At 38.3% G+C, this 19,285-nt stretch overlaps 1 protein-coding gene across 5 annotated transcripts in view; it reads left to right on the forward strand.

Moving 5' to 3' along the window:
* The window catches only part of ANO6 (anoctamin 6), a 215,940-nt gene that overhangs the window by 98,837 nt on the left and 97,818 nt on the right, over positions 1-19,285 (forward strand). The gene's annotated exons all lie outside the window — the stretch shown is intronic.

Genomic DNA, 19,285 nt, shown 5'->3' on the forward strand with positions numbered 1-19,285 from the left:
AGAGAAGAAAGGGATGAGACACTCATCTGGAAGAGTGGGAAAGTGAATGCACTGGGGAAATGGAATGTCATTGCTTCCAGTGATGAAAGCCTACTCAAGGGTAGTGATCATGGTCAAGGTTGGGTGGTTGTGTGTTTTTCCCATTCAAGTCCAGCTTCAGGGAGCAAGTGTGGAATAGATACAGTTTGATTTAACCAATGTGGAGAGAGAGAGAGCAGGCTAACTGGAGAAACCTGGAAAAAGTTCTAGGCTTTCTGAGCTGGGGCCAGGGCCTGTGTGGGGCTGACGATCCTGAATTTATAGTCCTACCGCACTGCCCTGCTGTGTGGCTTTCTCCAACATCATTCAGACAACGAGAATGCAGATAGCAGCCTTCAGCCAGAGTTGGGGCTTTGTAGATGGGCATTATGGAGAGTACAGTATTGGCAAGATGTCACTGAAACAGTGAGCTCTGGAATGTGGCCCTAAAGATGGAAGGAAGGGAAGAAAGAAGAGGGTTGGCAGATTGATTAGAAGAAGTCAAGGGGCCCCTGGGGTCTTGTGAAATGAATAGGTGATAGAGTTGTGGTTAGAAAGAGGGATTCTTAAATAAGTGCTTTTTGAATATTTCTTAAATAAATGCTTCTTGAATTTTTCAGGATGGCAAGGGCCAGGGTAGGACTATGGCATTACTGCATGAAAGGGAGAAGGTGATTGGCAGTAAGAAGTGAGGCTACTGAGGGACCAGAGTGCATTGGTCATGTCGTGTCTCTGGATGCATAGGTCCTGGTCTGATGAAGGACACACAGTGAAGAAGAACATGTGAGCCCGGAATCAGAATTTCAGCGAACCAGGAGCAGCAGCTGGGAATTTGGAAATGATAGACTTGAGGAAGCTTTGGGGTTGTATTCTATTCACATGGACCTGAAATGAATTTTCTTCCAAGAACATTGAGGAGTAATGGTCTGGAAGTGGCTCTTGGGAAAAGAACATTAATCTTCTTTGCCCTGAGGTGTGAAAGGTATGAGAGAATCAGAGCCAGCTGCCCACAGGTCTACAAATTTTTGCTTGCAGGTTTTGTCTCAAAGTGGGTTCAAAGATCTATTCTCACCTTTTTTTTTTTTCCCCCTGAGTAGTCCAGACTTAGTTTTGGTTATTTCTGAAGCAACTGAATTGGTGTTGGGGCTACTGAGAAATATTTTGGTCTAATTTACGCTCAATCCAAGACCTGTCTGGCTAATTCCAGAAACCCAACTAAAGTCCCAAGGTCTGCCCACAGACTTCCAGATCTTCAGGATCAGAAAGTCTGGGAATAAGGCATTTTAATAAGTCAAGCATTTTTTCACTTGAACTTACACTCTTTTGCCTTCTATAAACAAAGAAATATGATGACTTTGCCATGTGTCTTTGGCCCTAAGCTTGCCAAACTAAAAAAGAAAAGAAACTCAACCAAAAAATAAAACCAAACAAAGGAACATTAATTTGGCAAAAGGACTCTGAAAGGGGGAAATGAGATCAGAGATAAACTGACTAGTAAGAATTGCTAAATTGGCCCATTTGCTGTGGTAGGAATTCACATGGCATTTCAAGGTTGAGAGCTTTTTGTGCATTCAAGAACAGAAGGTGATGGAATGTGCATTTTTGTCTGAATATGGAGGAATATTTATTTGCTCTATGTGGCTGAATCAAAAGCTAAATTCATGGATTTGTTAGGATTGGGGAGTATGAGCAAAAGTGAAGCAGTTCAACATGCAAAGATGTCATTTAGAAATTTTTTCAGAGTCACTTCTTTGGAATATAGAATGTTATTTTCTCAGAGAAACAGTCATAAATGGTGATTAAGTTGCTGGGCCCGGTCAGATAAGACCTGCTAAAGCCAATTTAACTCAGAAGGCTAACAAATGATCATTCTGTACTAATAATCCTCTTGAACACTCTAATCTTTTATTTTTTCCATTCTTAGCATAAAAATGTGAGTGTAAAATGAAAGTCCTCAGTGAGTCCAGACTTGTGAAAAAATGCTTAGCATGATCAGAGAGACTGATTGATTTTTGAGTTATGTGAGATGCTGAAGAAGCAGTGGTTGGCCCACAGTTTAAGGAAGTCAATTTAACTGTATGAGATGAATGAGAAAACAGCTTACTAGCTTCTATATTACTTTTGTCTTTTCTGAAAGTGAACTTTAGATTGATAATGGTTAAAAGGTCTGGTGAAGTCTACAGAAGCTCATGCTGCCCAAGAATATTTTAGAAAGGAGTATAATTGTTCCAAATGAGTTAACCAGGGCATTAAAAGCACTTGTCGATTTGCTTTGGGAAGTGCAGCGGTCGTCTCGAGGTGATACAGGGACTGGGACAGCTGCCAGAACCTAGTGGGGCAAATGTGACAGTTCTCAAAAAGGGGTGACGTTAGGGTAGAAGTTGGGCATAGGCTAAATTCTCATAAATGGAGACCCTGGAGCTGGAGCACTAATCTCCATATTCCAGAATGAGATGTTTAAGATGAATATTAGAAAAAAGGTCATTAGGAGCCAACATGATGAGTTCAATAAAATAAGTCATCCCAAAATGAATACATTACTTTTTTTTAATGGAGGTTATTAGACTGACAGAATAGGAGAGCACCACAGATATTTTTGTGTGTTTTGATTTTAGCAAGATGTGTGGAAAAAAATGTATTTAAGTACAAAATGAAGAAATGTGTGCCTGGTGACAGCATGCTTATCTGGGCAATTGTTCTTAAAACTGTGGAATAATGGATGAAAATCAATTTCTAGAGGAGACAAAAATCAATATGAATTAAAGTAAATGCCTGCCCCTAATTAATAAATATCAGCTGTTTAAGTAATCAGCTTTTTAAGTAAAGAGCATAAGAGCAGAGAATAATGATGGATCACATGAAATGACTGGGTATTTGGTTAATGAAGCTCCATGTGAATTGAGCATGTGATAACAATGTCAAAAGGTTAATGAAAATCTAGGTTGCGTTTGTACCTGTGTCCAGAATAAAGGAAATACTCGGCTTTTCCTGCTCAGTATTGGTAAAGCTACCTCCCGTTCTGAGTGCTGACTTTAAAGGGGAGCATGTTGAGAGGGAATGATCAGCATGGTGGAAGATCCTGATATTTAGGCAAGAACATGACAGCAACATTTCAATATTTATCAAGAGTAATTGGTGGATAGCATTGCAAAATGTAGCATTAAGACCCGTGAGGTATATATGAGCAACTAGATTTCATTTCAGTAGAAGGACGTTCTCATAATTAAAATGCCTCACACCTTGGAGGAGATGAAAACAGATGAAATGGATAACAATCTAGCCTGGAGATGATGAATGCCTGAACCAGGCCATGTCAGTGGGACATGGCAATTGGCAATTTCTAATTGATTGACTTGGTAACTGATAGAAAGTGGGGAATGAGGGAAAAGGAGGTTTCTGTGACGTCTGACCCCACTGAGTTTTATGCAGTTCGTTCATGTATCTGCATTGCTCCTTTTTTGTTTTTTTCCTCATGTAACATATTATCAGCAGCCAAATGATGTAATTCCTTTCTCCATATAACAGTATTTATTCTACCTGGTTTTATTCCAGTATTTCCAGAAATCCTTAGCTGTAAAATGTCTTGTGAATTCCCACCCCACAAAGTATCACATTTGAAATTCAGCAAGCTATCTGTTATCTGGGGAATGTCAAAATTAATTTGACAAAAACATGGGTGAGGAAAGCAGGGAGGTCTGGGCATTCTGAACAAAGATGTAATATCAGTATTTACCATGGAACTCATTTGATTATAAGTCATCTAGAAGCATAATCACAATAATGGCCAGGAAAGCCACAGAAGCAAAATAATTGAGTTAAAGTTGAGAGTTTGCTGGCAAATAACCTCATTGTCTCATGACCTAAAAAGCAGCATGGATGTAAAATGTTGTAATAAAAATTTAAAGAGAAAGACAGAACTTGGTGGGAATGTACACACGATGTGAATTCACAAGATTCCCAGAATATTGAAAAGGAGAGACCAGTGGGATTTCAGCCTCTGCCATCCCTCCCGTATTTTGAACTCTTGATTAATTTGGAAGACTGAAGGGCTTTGGAAAGACGATTTGAAATCTTTTTATTTCTGAGGTCTCATTAGTTAACTGTAGCTTTCCTTATTTTAATAAATAATAATAAAGTGCATTTTTACTATGAGTCTCAAATGTATTCCTCAAGTCTGTCTCTGGTAAGAAACTATAAATATGCTTTTACCCAGAAAACTCTTAATGGCTCCTTGAAAAGGAAAAAGCATTTACAGCTCCTTCTTCCGAGTCACTCTTCGAAATGTGGAATAATATGACCGGACGGATTATAATAACTCCCGAACAGCATCTTCATTAATTATAATGGGCAAACCAATAATATGGATCTTTAGAATATTAGCATGTATTATAATATATCAAGTCAAGACCATACTTGTAGCTGGAATAAAATTTGATTGCAGATTTGTGTGTTTTGATTTTAGCAGGATGTGTGGAAAAAAATTGTAGATTTTTTCCCTGACTTCCTTAAAATAAAAACAAATAATGAAAATTTTGACAGATCATTCAGTGATGCTAATGGTGTCACTACCATTTCATGTACTTTCGTCTGCCTTAAGTTTTTTTAAAAAGCAAATATACTATCTGTGAAATATGAAGGAAGAAGGTTAAAAAGAGGTGAATTAGATGAGGGACTTCTGAGACTTTGGAAGTGTTTTTACTTATTTTGAATTTTCCTTTTTTGTAGGTGAAAGCCATTTTAAAGGTTCCCCTCCTAGGAAGTTGAACATAAGATGGACTTCAGGGAATTAGAAGCCCTATCTTTCCATGCAACCCTGCTCTCAGGCACCTGTGGACAAGTCACTTTTCCTTTTAGAACCTGTTTCCTCATATATAAAAAGCAGAAAGATCAGCAGTAGATGTCCTCACTGGGGTGTTGTTCAGCGACTGCATGGTGACTGAGAAACATTTTAGCTATCTTAAAATGATGTTCATAATAATATACTGAATAGTCTTATCTAACACTTATGGATGCTTGTAGTTGGCTAAGCACATTACAGGGAAAGGGCTAGCTAGGATTGAAAAGGCCACAGCCCTACGTTACTCAGCCCTGCCATACCCTGTATCATTGCCTTTCAAATGAAATCGGAGTGTTTTGGCATCAGGAATTAGTTCTATTCTTCTTAGAAGATCAGGCAAGAGCCTTGATGACTTGTGCCCCTGAGAAAGTACAGTTACAGACACTTCAGTACCTACCAAATTATCAACAGGTTGAGAATTAATCATACCCAGCAATATTATAAAATACCGACAGCACAACCTATCAATAAATATGTTGAGCACTTACACATGTTATATAATTTTCAGTGAACTAGAAATAGACTATTTAAGTTATGTACTATTCTGAATAAGCCACTATTAGCTTCACTAAATTTTGGAGTAAAATTTTCATTCAGTATATATTAATCAATACGCTTAGAGAAATACAAAGCAGTCTATCTCAGCATTTACCCACAGGGCCAAGAGTGGGCATACTGTTCACCTCAGTCTCCTGCATTGTCTTATTGTCTGACAAATGTTAGTTGTGCAGTTGATGCTGGTTGGTTGATTGAATGAAAGACTATAAGGCAGTGTGTAGTGTTTGATGAGCTCTGTTAGGCACTTAGGAAGTGCTAGAGGAATTCAGTTAGGGCTGTAGTTCTCAACCCTGGCTGTGCATCAGAATTACCTAGATCGTGCTTTTGAGATATGAAGGCCCAAGCTCCACTTTCATGTGCTTATCTTGGTCTTAGTAGAACCTGACTGTATTTATATAACATTTAAAAGATGACTATAATGTACACCCGGGTTTAAGAATCATTGCCTTAGAAAAATCAGGTCTGGGCTGGATGCCTATAATCCTAGCATTTTGGGAGGGCTAGATAAGAGAATTGCTTGAGCTCAGGAGTTCAAAACCAGCCTGGGCAACATAATGAGACCTTATCTCTACCAAAAAAAAAAAATTATAAATACATGTATACACACACACACCACACACATATATACATATACACACACATATACGTGTACATATACATATTTATCTACAAAAAAATACATATATACACATATATGTGTACATATATACACATATATGTGTACATATACACACATATATGTGTACATATACATATATGTGTGTGTGTATATATATAAAATCAGGTTTGTATTTTTGAAGGAAATGGTATGTAGCTCAACCTTGAAGACTGCATTTTGGTAGATACTGAAATCTGTGCCAGAATCTAGATCAATCGGGATTTTACCAGTTCTTTTGACTGACCTCTGGATAACGCCCACACAGATAATGGAGAATAATCTCCTTTACTTGAAAGTCACCTGATTCTGGATGTTAACCACATCTACAAAATACCTTTACAGCAACACCTCGATTAGTGTTTCACTGAATAATAAATGAGTACGATAGCCTAGCCAAGCTGATACATAACTATCACAGTGGATGTATTACAGGAGGGTGTCCAAATAGCATTACATGAACGCATCAATGAAGATGGAAATGAGTGGGGTGTACCCAGTTTGCATTGAGCCTAGAGCTGATCTTGGGAAGTGAGAGGAGAGGATGTTGGAAAGATAATGTGGAATGTAGAGATGTTGGACTAAAGAGTTTGGGCTTTTGAGCTGAAGAGAGAAAGCAGCGCTGTAGCAGTGCTGTCCAACAGAACTTTATCTCACGGTGGAAATGTTTTGTCTCTGTGCTAACACGATAGCCACTGACCACCCTTGGGTATGGAGACAACTTGTGATGCAGCTATTGAGGCCAAAGAACTGAATTCTATTAATTCTTATTCATATAATTTCAGTAGCCATGTGTGGCTCATGACTACTGTGTTGGAAAGCACCACTGCAGAGAGAGTATTCTGGTGGGAGGACGTATGATGAACTGGGGGAGAAGCAACGTGCAGGCAGTCCAGTTAGGAGATGACCATAATAGTCCCAGTGGGGACTGGGCAGAAGCAGGGAATATGGAAAGGAGAGTTGGAGGTGAGGGAGAAGCGAATCAAAGATAATCTTACATTGCCCGTTTCTCTTTCTGGCCACTTCTCCGCTGTTTCACTTCCTGCCCTATGTCACCCAAGCACTTCCTATCCCTTAGATTCCTCAGAGCTGAGTCCCACTCATCTTTTCTCACTCACTCTCTCTCCTTCTCACACTCACTTCCTCAGCTTCCATGACGAGCTCTATGTTGACAACTCCCAAGTTTATCCTTTTCTTAAATCTTTCCTCTCAGCCCTGCATGCTGATACTGCCACATAGAAACCTCGGGGACTTAGTCTTTCCCTCCTAGTCTTTTTTCTCTTTCAGTTCTCTGAATGTTGATAAATGTAATCATCATCCTTTCAGCTGCTCAAGCCAGAAACCTGGGGCTCTTTGACACCCTGTTGATAACTGAGGCTCTCTCAGCCCCATCCAGTTAATTAACAGGGTCTGCTGATTCTAAGTATAAATTATAGCTTCAATCTGTCGCTTACTTCTCATCTCCATTGCTAACCTCCTCAGGTAGGCTCCACCTTTCTTCCCTGGACCCATAGTCTTCCCATTACCACTTTTGCCACCCACTGAGCTGTTCTCTAAATAATTCCTTTAAAAATAAAAATCAGATTTATTTCTTCTGTGATGTGTAATGGAATTTTCTTCCCCTGTTAATTTATCTGCCACGTTACAGAATGTCACAGGATAAAGGGTTAATTAATTTCAGTTTATTTAATAATATTTATCCATTTAATGTTCCCATAGCCCTGTTGAGCAGATACTGTTGGGAAATATCACTAAAAGGATGGCACAGTCTATATCCCTTTGAGGCATATATTCCAGTGAGAAAGACAGACATTAATCAAATAATTACACAAATAACTCGACAATTAAAGTTGTGAGAAGTGACATTTAAGGAGAAGTACAAGGTGTGCTGTGAGCATATAAGGAGTAAACCTAAGCTAGCTGCGAGGGAAAATCTCTATGAAGAAGAAAGGGAGCAAAGGAGATTCTAGGAAGAGGGAACTGCATGTACAAAGATAGGAGGGAAATACTTTTCTTCAATAGAATACAATTTAAAATGTTAATAGAATATAGAAACTGACAACTGCATTTGGATGGAATGGAGTCGTGAATTTTCTGAAACAGACTTAGTCTGTTACCACCTAATTATAAAACTTGAATAAAATGGTTTTTTTAAATACTTTTACCTGTTACCTCAAGTCAATTCAATAATCTGTTGGCTCACTTTCTTAGGTGTTGTAGATTAAAAGTAAGTATTTTTTCCTTCAGTGTTATATTCCCATTAAGATGATGCTATATGTACGTAAAAATACATGACATATATGTATTATACTATTATAACATGATGTAAAATTAAGAGTCAAAGTGGTATAAAAAACCAGTTCTAAATTTTTAATATTCTTACACTTCACACTCTAAATAGAAAAGTATCAATCTCAGAGTTTTCTTTTTAATGTGGATTTATCTGTTGATATCTACTAATTAGAACTTAAAACTGAGAAATTTAAAAAATATGTATTCATGTAAATACAACCAATACACATTAATATAAATATGCAGAATAACTCTTACAAAATAGAAGGGTGTCATTTTTTGTACATTTTGCAGATCTCTTTAGGAAAAGACAGCTGGATTCTTATATCTGCTTCTGCACTTAAAAGTTGCAATATATTGTTTTGGTTGAAGTACACGAAGATGATTCAGTCTTACATAGACAAGTAGTCAGAAAAAGGAAGCATATTTTAAAGCCTTTTCAGATAAATGAGGATGTTCTTGGATTCCACAATAAAACTCAACAAGTGGTAGTTTATAAAGGTTGGTTGCAATGTGGAATGTTGAAACTGTATTAATGAATTTTCCCTACATGAAAAACTTGCCTTGCGTTTTGAAAGGACCTTCACCCAAGCATGATTTTTGCCACCATGCTTAGGTCAGTTGGGAGGTATCGATTCACTAAGTTAAGTAGATTTTACAAATGTTTACTCATTTCATTATAGGATATGAAAAAATCACATTTGTTAACATTACCTTCAGTCTCAACAGAAAAGTCATTGACTATTAGGAAGCTGTCAAATTCACAGTGGTGAATTTAATTGTCCTAAATTCTAATATTTGGTTGAAAACTTGTATTTTGTCACTAACAGTAAATGTTGTCAGTTGTTTTCCTTGAAATGACAGTTGCATGTTGTTCATTTTCGGGAAAGTATCTGCTAAATATTCGTCTGTGCAACCAAATCTTGTGTCAGTCATCTGTCAAGTAAAAATGGTATTCTGTGAGAAAAAAAAAAAAAAAGGCAGTTTTAATGCACATACTTAAAAATCCTGCAATCCCTTTCCCTTGAGACAATCATTATACTTCTGTGTGCAACGGAAGTGCTGAATGGGTACTTCCATTTCTTCCCACAGAATATTAAAAAGACGTTTACTCAACACTCAAGATTTAGTAAAGTTAGTACTTACTACTGCTCCATCAAGAACATTCTTAAGGGAAGTGACAACTTGTTTTTTTCACTGTGAGCATGTGGTGGTGAAGAATGCCTGCTCGTCCAGTCTGGTGCCAATGTGGAATTGTGCTAAGGTGCTGGCAGTTTTACCCACCATGACTTTTGCACCATCACTGCATATGATAATGCAGTTAGAAAGGCAAATAGCATCTTAGTATTATAAAAATGGTTTTGACCCTGCAGGTCCCCCAAAAGGGTCAGGAACCCTCAGAGGTCTATGGAACACACATCCATTGGCACAGAGGGTGGTACAAGAAGAGAGAGAGAAACATGAACCCAAGTTGGTAGGAAGGCTTCCAAGGAAGAACTGAGCTGGACCTTAAAGGAGAGTTAAGATTTGGATAGGTGGTAAGGAGTTGGTGGTTAGGAGAGGGGGAGGGGATTTCAGGACAGAGAAACCATGGGAGCAAAGGAGTAGAAAGAGGAAGGACCGTGACGTCGTCAAGAGACTGATGAGAAAGATAGTTGGGTTGGAAGGTTAGGAATGGGGAGTAATAGTTTATAAAATGTGGCATATAATCAGATTATAAGGCATCTGAAAAGTTTGGACTTCCTCTAGAGGTTGCTAGGAGTAGCTAATGGTTTTTGAACTCTTCTGTGATTTGCTGAGCATATTGGTTTAGGAATATCCTTCTGGTGGCAATGTAAAAGGTAAATTGGTGAACAGGAGAAACAGATGCAAGGAGACCAATGGGGTGTTAATTGTAACCTCATTAGTAGGGGTCAAGAGCACAGACTAGAACGATGGCAATAGATGGAACAGATTGAAAGCTAAACTAACTGCCTCAGAGGTGGAGGCAATATGAGAACTAAAGATGAAAAAGTCAAAGGTCACCTATATTTTATATTGCATAACCCCAATTGCTTGCCAAGAACATTGTCCATTAGGGAAATGTAAAAAAAATGGATGCTTTTATGTATGGTCCCACATAAAGCTTTATCCTTCCAAAAAATCAGAGTGCTTCCTTTTTTTCCGATAGCAGGACTATATCATTGAACATATTTTCCTTTTGCCTTGCTGCCAAGAGGCTTTGTGCCAGTTTGCATGTTAAGATCACAACAACTACAATTGTCTCAGTGGTTAGTACATTATCTTCCTCCTACCTTCTCTGGCTCTGATTCTGTTTATCATTCTTTAATGGTATTGCATTTGTTCTTCTTGACGCCAGATGTTTTACCTCTTCTTTTGAAAGAGGCTAGGAGAAGAGGTAGAATACAATTTAACAGCCCCTAACCTATTTTATTCTTTTGTGGAATAAGGCCCTCCTCTTTATCACACTTTACTCGGAACCTGAAGAAAGACTAAAAGCCTCTTATGTCCAAAACCAAAGCACTACTCCGTAATTTGAGAGAATTTCAACAGATTCAGTTAATCTGGTTGCCCAATCCAAAGCATGTTAGAAGCAGCAGGTAACAGGGTAATACAACACCTATTAAAGACAGGTCAATTGATAGCTAAAAGAAGTCATCCCTGATCATCTGAGTAACAATAGAGAGAAGAAGCAAGATGCGGGTGGAAGTTTCTGATGATTATAAGCTGTGTGAATGCACCCAACACAGGTAGTAATCAATAAAAAACTGCTACCTGTTAAGGTGGAGAATACCATTGTGAAAGCTCACATTTATTGAGCTTTGACTATATTCCAGGTTTTGTGCCATTGCCTTGCATGTATCATCTCACTTAATCTTCACAATAACCCTGCCTTTCTATGATTTTCCCGTTTTACAAATGAGTCAATTTAGTTTTAAAGAGATACAATATACACACAAAGGCACGTGGCTAGTTGTACGTGGGCACAGTTAAGATTTGAAGCTAGTAGCTGTGCCAGATACCAAAGTCTGTGTTCTTTATTCTCATTTTGGACTCTCTTCATTTACCTGCTAAATAATAATAGCTTATATTCAATATCCTCTTTTAAGAGAGTTTTGTAAGGTTTTATTTATTTACTATCTGTAGTCAGCTGAAAACATTTTTGCCCCACTGTGTTTTTGTTTTTGTTTTTTTTTGAGACGGAGTTTCGCTCTCGTTGCCCAGGCTGGAGTGCAACGGTGTGATCTCAGCTCACCACAACCTCTGCCTCCCAGGTTCAAGCAATTCTCCTGCATCAGCCTCCCAAGTATCTGCGATTACAGGCATGCGCCAGCACACCCGGCTAATTTTGTACTTATAGTAGAGATGGGGTTTCTCCATGTTGAGGCTGGTCTCGAACTCCTGACCTCAGGTGATCCACCCACCTCGGCCTCCCAAAGTGCTGGGATTACAAGCGTGAGCCACCGTGCCCAGCCTGCACCACTGTTTTAAATGAGACATTTATTTTTTAAAATTGTGTTTTGGAAACATCTGTGCATGCCTGTTTCCACACCACAAAGAACAGCCATTCTTGTAAACTGCTTTTTGAGTTAAAGGAAGAAAAGTAATAGCTACATAAAACATGAATCAACTGGTAGGAATTGTTACAATCCTTTGCTTTGCTGGGCACTAGGTACTCTGATTTGTTTTTCTTCCTCTAGCTTTGAATGAAGTTGCAAACATTGATTTCCAGAGCAGTCATCTGAGATCATGGCCCAGGGGTACATGTGACATAACCGGTTGATGAGGGAGTTACAGATGATGACAGCACTCTTGTGTAGCTGAAAAGCTAAAAATAGCCCAGGGCAGTTCCAAGACTGGAAATGGAAACCTACTGTAAAAGATGAGTTCACCAAAGAAATTGTATCAGGAGAAACCCTTAGATGACTTTCAAACACATGTCACTATGTGAGTGACAGATTGTAACATTAAGGGAAGCTGCAGAAGAATTATCTGAGAACCTAGTAAAGAACCCAAGACTTCCTACTTTGGTTGTGCCCCCAGTTACACCTTATTTATCTTCTTCATCTCAGCTTCAGTCTGGGTAGCTATAACTTAAAATTTGAGGGACTGCTAACCTGACACAGCTGTCTACTAACTTGACACAAGTCACCTGTGACACAGGTGACTTAGATAAGGGGGGCAATTCACAACTATCGATTTTGTGACTGGGAACCACCAGTATTTGTGAGTTGTGACCAGTTTTGTGGTCTAAGAACAAAACATAGATAAGCTAAAGATAGTTGAAGTACAGTTAATTAAGAAGACTCAGGATGGGTGGAAGGGAACATACAGTTACAAAGTCAAGCTACATTTGTTGTTCCATAAAACTAAGGATCTTCAAGTTTGTGGACAGAACATTGTGAAAGTTGTTTAAATCATAAAGAATCTGGTTGTAGCAATATTATTTTGGTTTCAACTGATTCCAGAATATAAGATTAGAGATATTTCTTTAAAAGTTCAGAAATGTAATTCAGGACAACTGTCTTGTCTACATGGAAAACCTACAGATCATTCTTCCTTAGGAGATGGTACAAACTGAAAATGTTCACAGGGTCAAAAAAGCTTGAAGTAAGCATGGCTGGATATTAAATCCACAGTGGATATTAAAGCAAGATGCCTTGAGGATATTGGAACCTTAAGAGGTTAACCTCTAGGAGGATAATCATTCACTCTCACAAATGTCCTCTTTTACCACCTGTCTTATTATATCTATCTGTTGAAATGCTTTATTGGGAATATCTTAAAGTTTGATATCTCTTAAGAGACCTCTCCTAAGAAAAATCTTTCTTTTACCAGCATTACCACTTCCAGATGAGAACAGTGCAAATGGATGATGGTTTCTTCTAGAAAAGGGGAGTGTAAAAACAACCACTATAGACATTTTCACATTTTTTTGTTTCTGTTTATTGACTATTTATTGTTCTCCTTTTCTGCAGATCACCTTTAAGGAAGGCTAAATTGAGATTTTTAAAATGGTCAAAAGTCTGGGAAAACAGGAAAGTTTTATATATATATATATATATATATATATATATATATAGTCATGCTAATGAAAATTACAATTATAACTCTGGGTTTAAGAAAAAGATTCAGTAAGAGTACTCTACCCCATAAGAAGGCTGCTAACTCAGCATCTTCTACCCTTGTTAATTAATGATGTTTAAGGAAGTTTTATTTTAAATGTCATTTCAAAGTTGTTTTCATATTTCCTCTACCCTTTTTCAGAAATTTTAACAATACTGAAAATCCTATGAGAACTCCATTTGATAAAAGTACTGCTTCCTTGGCATGAACTAGAGGGAAATATTTAATACTCATTATGCTCAAGGCATTGCGCCTTCATCCTCACCAGGGTCTAAAATGTTCTATTCTAATGATAGAACTCTAGAGTTTAACACAGGCAAACGGAAACAGAGGTAAAATCAGGAAGCCATTGATATGTGAACATTCCCTTGCATACAAAGCATTTCATGGCACAATCTAATGGTGTTTATAAGTGAACTATGTCTATCCTTGATGAGAAATGACTGAAAATAACAAGTTCAGCTGTTTCGGAACTAGTTATAGCCATTTACTTATATAAAACACAAGACTATTTTTTAAGAATTTCTACATCAGTTTTTTTTTTTGTTTTGTTTTGTTTTGTTTTGTTTTTTTGAGACGGAGTCTCGCTCTGTCGCCCAGGCTAGAGTGCAGTGGCCTGATCTCAGCTCACTGCAAGCTCCACCTCCCGGGTTTTACACCATTCTCCTGCCTCAGCCTCCCGAGTAGCTGGGACTACAGGCGCCCGCCACGTCGCCCGGCTAGTTTTTTGTATTTTTTGGTAGAGACGGGGTTTCACCGGGTTAGCCAGGATGGTCTTGATCTCCTGACCTCATGATCTGCCCGTCTCGGCCTCCCAAAGTGCTGGGATTACAGGCTTGAGCCACCGCGCCCGGCCTCTACATCAGTTTTAACTTGCAACAGAAATTATTTGTATACCAAATAAGTAGTATGTTTTGAATCTAAAGAAATGTATGAGTCAAAATACACAATTGATAACTTGGTAGTTATTCAGGCGGCATGTAAATTATAATGGAAAGTCAGTCGGCGGGTTGGTGCCCTTCTAAAATTAGCATGCCACATTCCAGTTGAGTGTCCACATTACAGAAAACATGTTCACCTTGCTAAACCCAGGGCTGCCTGACGGTGCCCTGAAATATTTCTCCCTCTTCCTTTCAGGACTAATTTAGTAAAAATGAACTCTTTTAAGGTCACTATATACATCATTCCCTATTTTCTTTTTCATGACCACAACCCCAGATTGTGCTGGGACACCATCCACTCCTAGCAGCTGCTGCCCCTTCTGAAGCTGTCTTATTCAGCCACCTGTTCAAAGGGATACCAGGGTTCAGAGTGGCTATAAATCACACCATTTCTGTGTTTGGATTGCTTGGTGCAAGCACCATCCAGGGATACATAGGAACCCCTCATAACCAGTCTCTCCATAACTCATGTTGAGTGCTTACATTTGAAGAGATATTTGGTGCCCTCCCCCACTTAGCGGTCTTCTCTTAGCAGACAGGAGTCCCAGACTGAGCCACATGGAATCATATAGGCCTAGTCTGTATTGCCCTTTACCCCCACCTGTTCAGTTACCTGTGTGGTTTTTAGGATTTCATCAGTAAGAAGACCCAAGACAATCTACTGAAAAGTATTTAATAAGATTGTTCAATTAAGTGAAAGATAGTAATAAGCACTCCACAAAAAAAAGAGCATTTCATTTGGGCAGTATCCATAACAAAGTTAGAGCTCTCTAGTTAAAAGGTGTACAAGAAAAAAAATACATATTTTGACTATCATAATGGGAAAAGTAGAAAACACTGAAGTCAAATGAGGGAGGAGCAAAGCACTCATACCCTCTGGTGGATATGTTGATTTTATAAATATTTTGGATGACAGTTTAGCAACCTATGTATCAAAAGCTTTTAAAAAGACTGTGCCACTTAAAATCTGCTTCTGGAATTTAGTAATTGAACATGTGCACAGATACATATGTACAAAGATGCTCATTGCAGCAGTGTTTATAAAGGCAGAAAATTGGAAACTACTGCGCTCATCAGTGGAGGAACTGTTTTACTAAATTATATTGCAGCTATTACACATGTTGTAGAGCTTTCTATAAAGCTAGCAAGTGTCTATAATAGATGTTTATAAAACAGTATGTATAATATGGTATCATTTTGGTTAGTGTATTTGTGTGCTCTTGCATGCATGTATGTCCATCTAAGAGTGAAAGGATGTAATCCAAAATTTTAAGAAACTTAGCTCATGTCTAGGAGATGGGATTACAGATGACTTTTTTTTTTTTCTGTATTTTTTTGTATCTTCAGAATTTTTTTGTGTTGAGGATATATTTTATCAGAAAAAAAAAAAAAATTTTATTCTAAGAAAAAAATAAACCTGAGCCCCTGAGTTCTCAGCAGAGAACTCAAGGTGAACAAGCAAGACCTGGCCACTAACCTTCAGAAGCTAATAGTGTGGTTAACAGGGCAGGAAGCAGACCGTGTGATTTGTACAAAAATCATTCTGGGCCATTCCTGAGTACACCTTCATCATCAGAGAGTCACAACCAAAGGATGTTCTTGGAACATCCTGACACATTTGACTCTAAAACAGACTTGGAGTCCAAGCTTCAGGATGTATTTTCCTCCTTGAATAGGCTCCTTTTCCACTGTGCTGCTTTGCTGTCAACACATTCCTGAATGCCTGGTCTGGTCAAAAACAAGCTCACTTACTCCCTACAGTACATACCATTTACTGAGCTGACTTCCTGTGTGGGTCCCCTGTGTGTCCAGAGTTACTAATATGTTACTTCCTTTCCTTCCCACCCCGGCTTCCGCAGTACTTGTCTTTCCACCTTCGGAAGTCAGCCTTCCATACCTGCAGTTCTTGGCACTTTTTTGGCTCAATTATTACTGTGTTTTTCTTGAACTTTGCAGTTTGCATTTTGATCAAAATGAAGAAAATTTGACCTAGTGTCTTCTATCTCTGCAATATTTTTGCACCATTTTGTTGGTGGGGGGAAGAACGTTCTACTTATTACTCATGCCTTGACTCTGATGCCTGAACTCTGCTACAGTTAGGAAAAACACTTAGGATATGTATCATTCATAACTGCATGGCATGTAAATAAAATTTTTTATGTTTCATATTTTGTGAAATCTAAATTTACATAAAGGCTTCTGCTTCTAATATTTTGTTTCCCTAGAACTTACCATGTACCTGGATTCACAATTTACTGAAAAATAGAAGATCCCATATTTTTACTTTAGTAGTTGTCTATTATTATAGTTTTTTCCCTTTGTGTTCTTCTTGGAATTAACTACTTTTTCTTCTCTTAAAAATTGTAGAGAGCCACGTGTTTTTTCCATATTTGCACATCAGTTACACTTCAAATTATGTGAATGTTTTGATATTTATTTTTTGTAGCGTAACCCTTCAACTTTATTGTTAGACAGTAAACCTTTCTTGCATCCTGCTGGGCATAAAGTTTGAGAGACTATTAACCCAAATGAACCTGGAATACTCTCCAATCTCATAGTAAATGACAACCATATCATAGGCTATTTGGAAATTCCGATACAGTAAGACAATCTCACTTGCTGTCCAAGGCAAGTTTCAAACACCCTTACACATAAACAAGAATTTGAGCAAAGATCCTAATCTGACTGCTTTTATTCAGATCTTAGACAAATAATTTAACTTCAGCATTTTTAACTATCTTTATTTTTATCTTTATCTTTATTCAGATCTTGGACAAATAATTTAACTTCAGCATTTTAACTATCTGTTTTTATTTAGGCCAGTTCCCTTATTTATTACATATTCTTTCCATGCTAGTGATTAGTTTCTCCCTTTTCTCCGTTGTGTAGTAGAATGTCTTCTGCCAAGAGATAGGAAACCTGGATTTCACAGCAGTAGAGACTGGCACTCTTTTCTCTGGTATTGCATTCTAATAGTACCATATTGGAGTTTGACATATTTATTTCACACAGGCAAATGTTGCCTAGTTAGTGGGGTTTTCCTCCAAATAAAGGGCCATGGTCTTGCATCACACATGGGAGGTTTGCATATGCAAACCAGATTATCTGCGTGCTAACTGCCAGCCTGTTCCACTGTGCAAGGAAGGAGTGCCTGGAGCCATGTACAGATGTGGTTCTCATTCCAGGCCTAATTCTTCAGAACTTCAGTGAGCTCATGCTGGACTCCCAGAGGCAACAGAATGTGGGCTACAGAGAACAAGTTGCTTTTTGTATACTTTTCAGATGTTGCAATGATGACCAGGTTCTCCTGACTATATTCCACTGGACCCCACTTCCCCTTTGTTCTTCTGAGAATTATAGATAGATAGATATTTTTTCTCCATGCACAACGTTCCTCTAGCAATAGCCTTGGTTGTCACCCATAGTACAGTCCTCATTGAAAGTAAGAGAAATTGGGCTGGGCGCGGTGGCTCAAGCCTGTAATCCCAGCACTTTAGGAGGCCGAGACGGGCGGATCACGAGGTCAGGAGATCAAGACCATCCTGGCTAACACGGTGAAACCCCGTCTCTACTAAAAAATACAAAAAACTAGTCGGGCGAGGTGGCGGGCGCCTGTAGTCCCAGCTAATGTAGTCCCAGCTACTCGGTAGGCTGAGGCAGGAGAATGGCGCAAACCCGGGAGGCGGAGCTTGCAGTGAGCTGAGATCCGGCCCCTGCACTCCAGCCTGGGCGACAGAGCGAGACTCCGTCTCAAAAAAAAAAAAAAAGTAAGAGAAATTGAATGGACCTAAAGGACTCTGTGGCTGAAATGAAAAAGACAGGGCTCAGCATTTTCATATAGTTTTAAATACTCTTGAAGTTTATTGGTTTGAAATAACTGAAATTGCAAATATAAGAATTGGATAGTGGTATCAGCCTAAGACATCGATGTGTCTTTGTTTTCCTAGCCCTTTGTTGCCCTGGATAGGAAAGGTCTCATGGCAGAGTCATACTGTTTGTGCTTAGAATTCCAGGTTATATGCACTGGATGAAGGTGCATTGAGATGGGTTACATCAGCAGCATTCAGTCTGCTGGTGAAATACCTGCTAATTAGGAACTTCAAATACTGGTAATAAACCTTCATATGTACAACAGTGGAAAAGGGGAAAGGAATGATAAATATCACATTTCATGTAAGTATCAAAAAGCATATGTTCTCAAAAGTGTGAAGAAAAGGAGAAAGTGATGTGTGGTAAAATTGCGTAGCTTCTGTGCTAATTGATACTGAATGCAGAGGAGAATTAATCACATTTAATGAACATAATGTACAAGTTATACACCAAATGATTGCAAAATGAAGTCGTCTTATTAGTTTTTAATGAATCATAGAAAACTTTTCAGTATCACTTAGTTAAAAAGCAGTCGATTCTTAACAAAATTAACATGAGCATTCTGACAAGCTGTGTGAGAACACAAATTCAAATCATTCCTTGGAGTAAATTGGAACAATTCTATCCAACTCCATATGCTAATAGGTATTTTTGTGTTTGGTTTCTGTTCTGCCATCATTTCTTTTTAAACCATAAGGATTTTAAGCTCTAAACTAAAGGCATCTGTGTTTTGTTGTTGCTGGTTCTTTTGGTTTTTAAAAATTTGTTTGCTAGGAATGAGGGACATCATTTGTAGATTAGGGGACAAACACCAATGACTAGTGCAGCTTTTGTTTATATGGAAGTATCTTTTGGCATTTGTTTGAAGTTATCCCATGATATCTTCTATAAAGCGGTGAGGTAGGTCCAAAAAGAAATCATGAAAAATGGTAAAAGTTTAGAAAATAAGACCTAAGAAGGATGAGATTTTCATCAACAGTTTTTTTA

This window comes from Macaca mulatta, chromosome 11 (assembly GCF_049350105.2).
Source record: "Macaca mulatta isolate MMU2019108-1 chromosome 11, T2T-MMU8v2.0, whole genome shotgun sequence".
Classification (NCBI taxonomy): Eukaryota; Metazoa; Chordata; class Mammalia; order Primates; family Cercopithecidae; genus Macaca; species Macaca mulatta.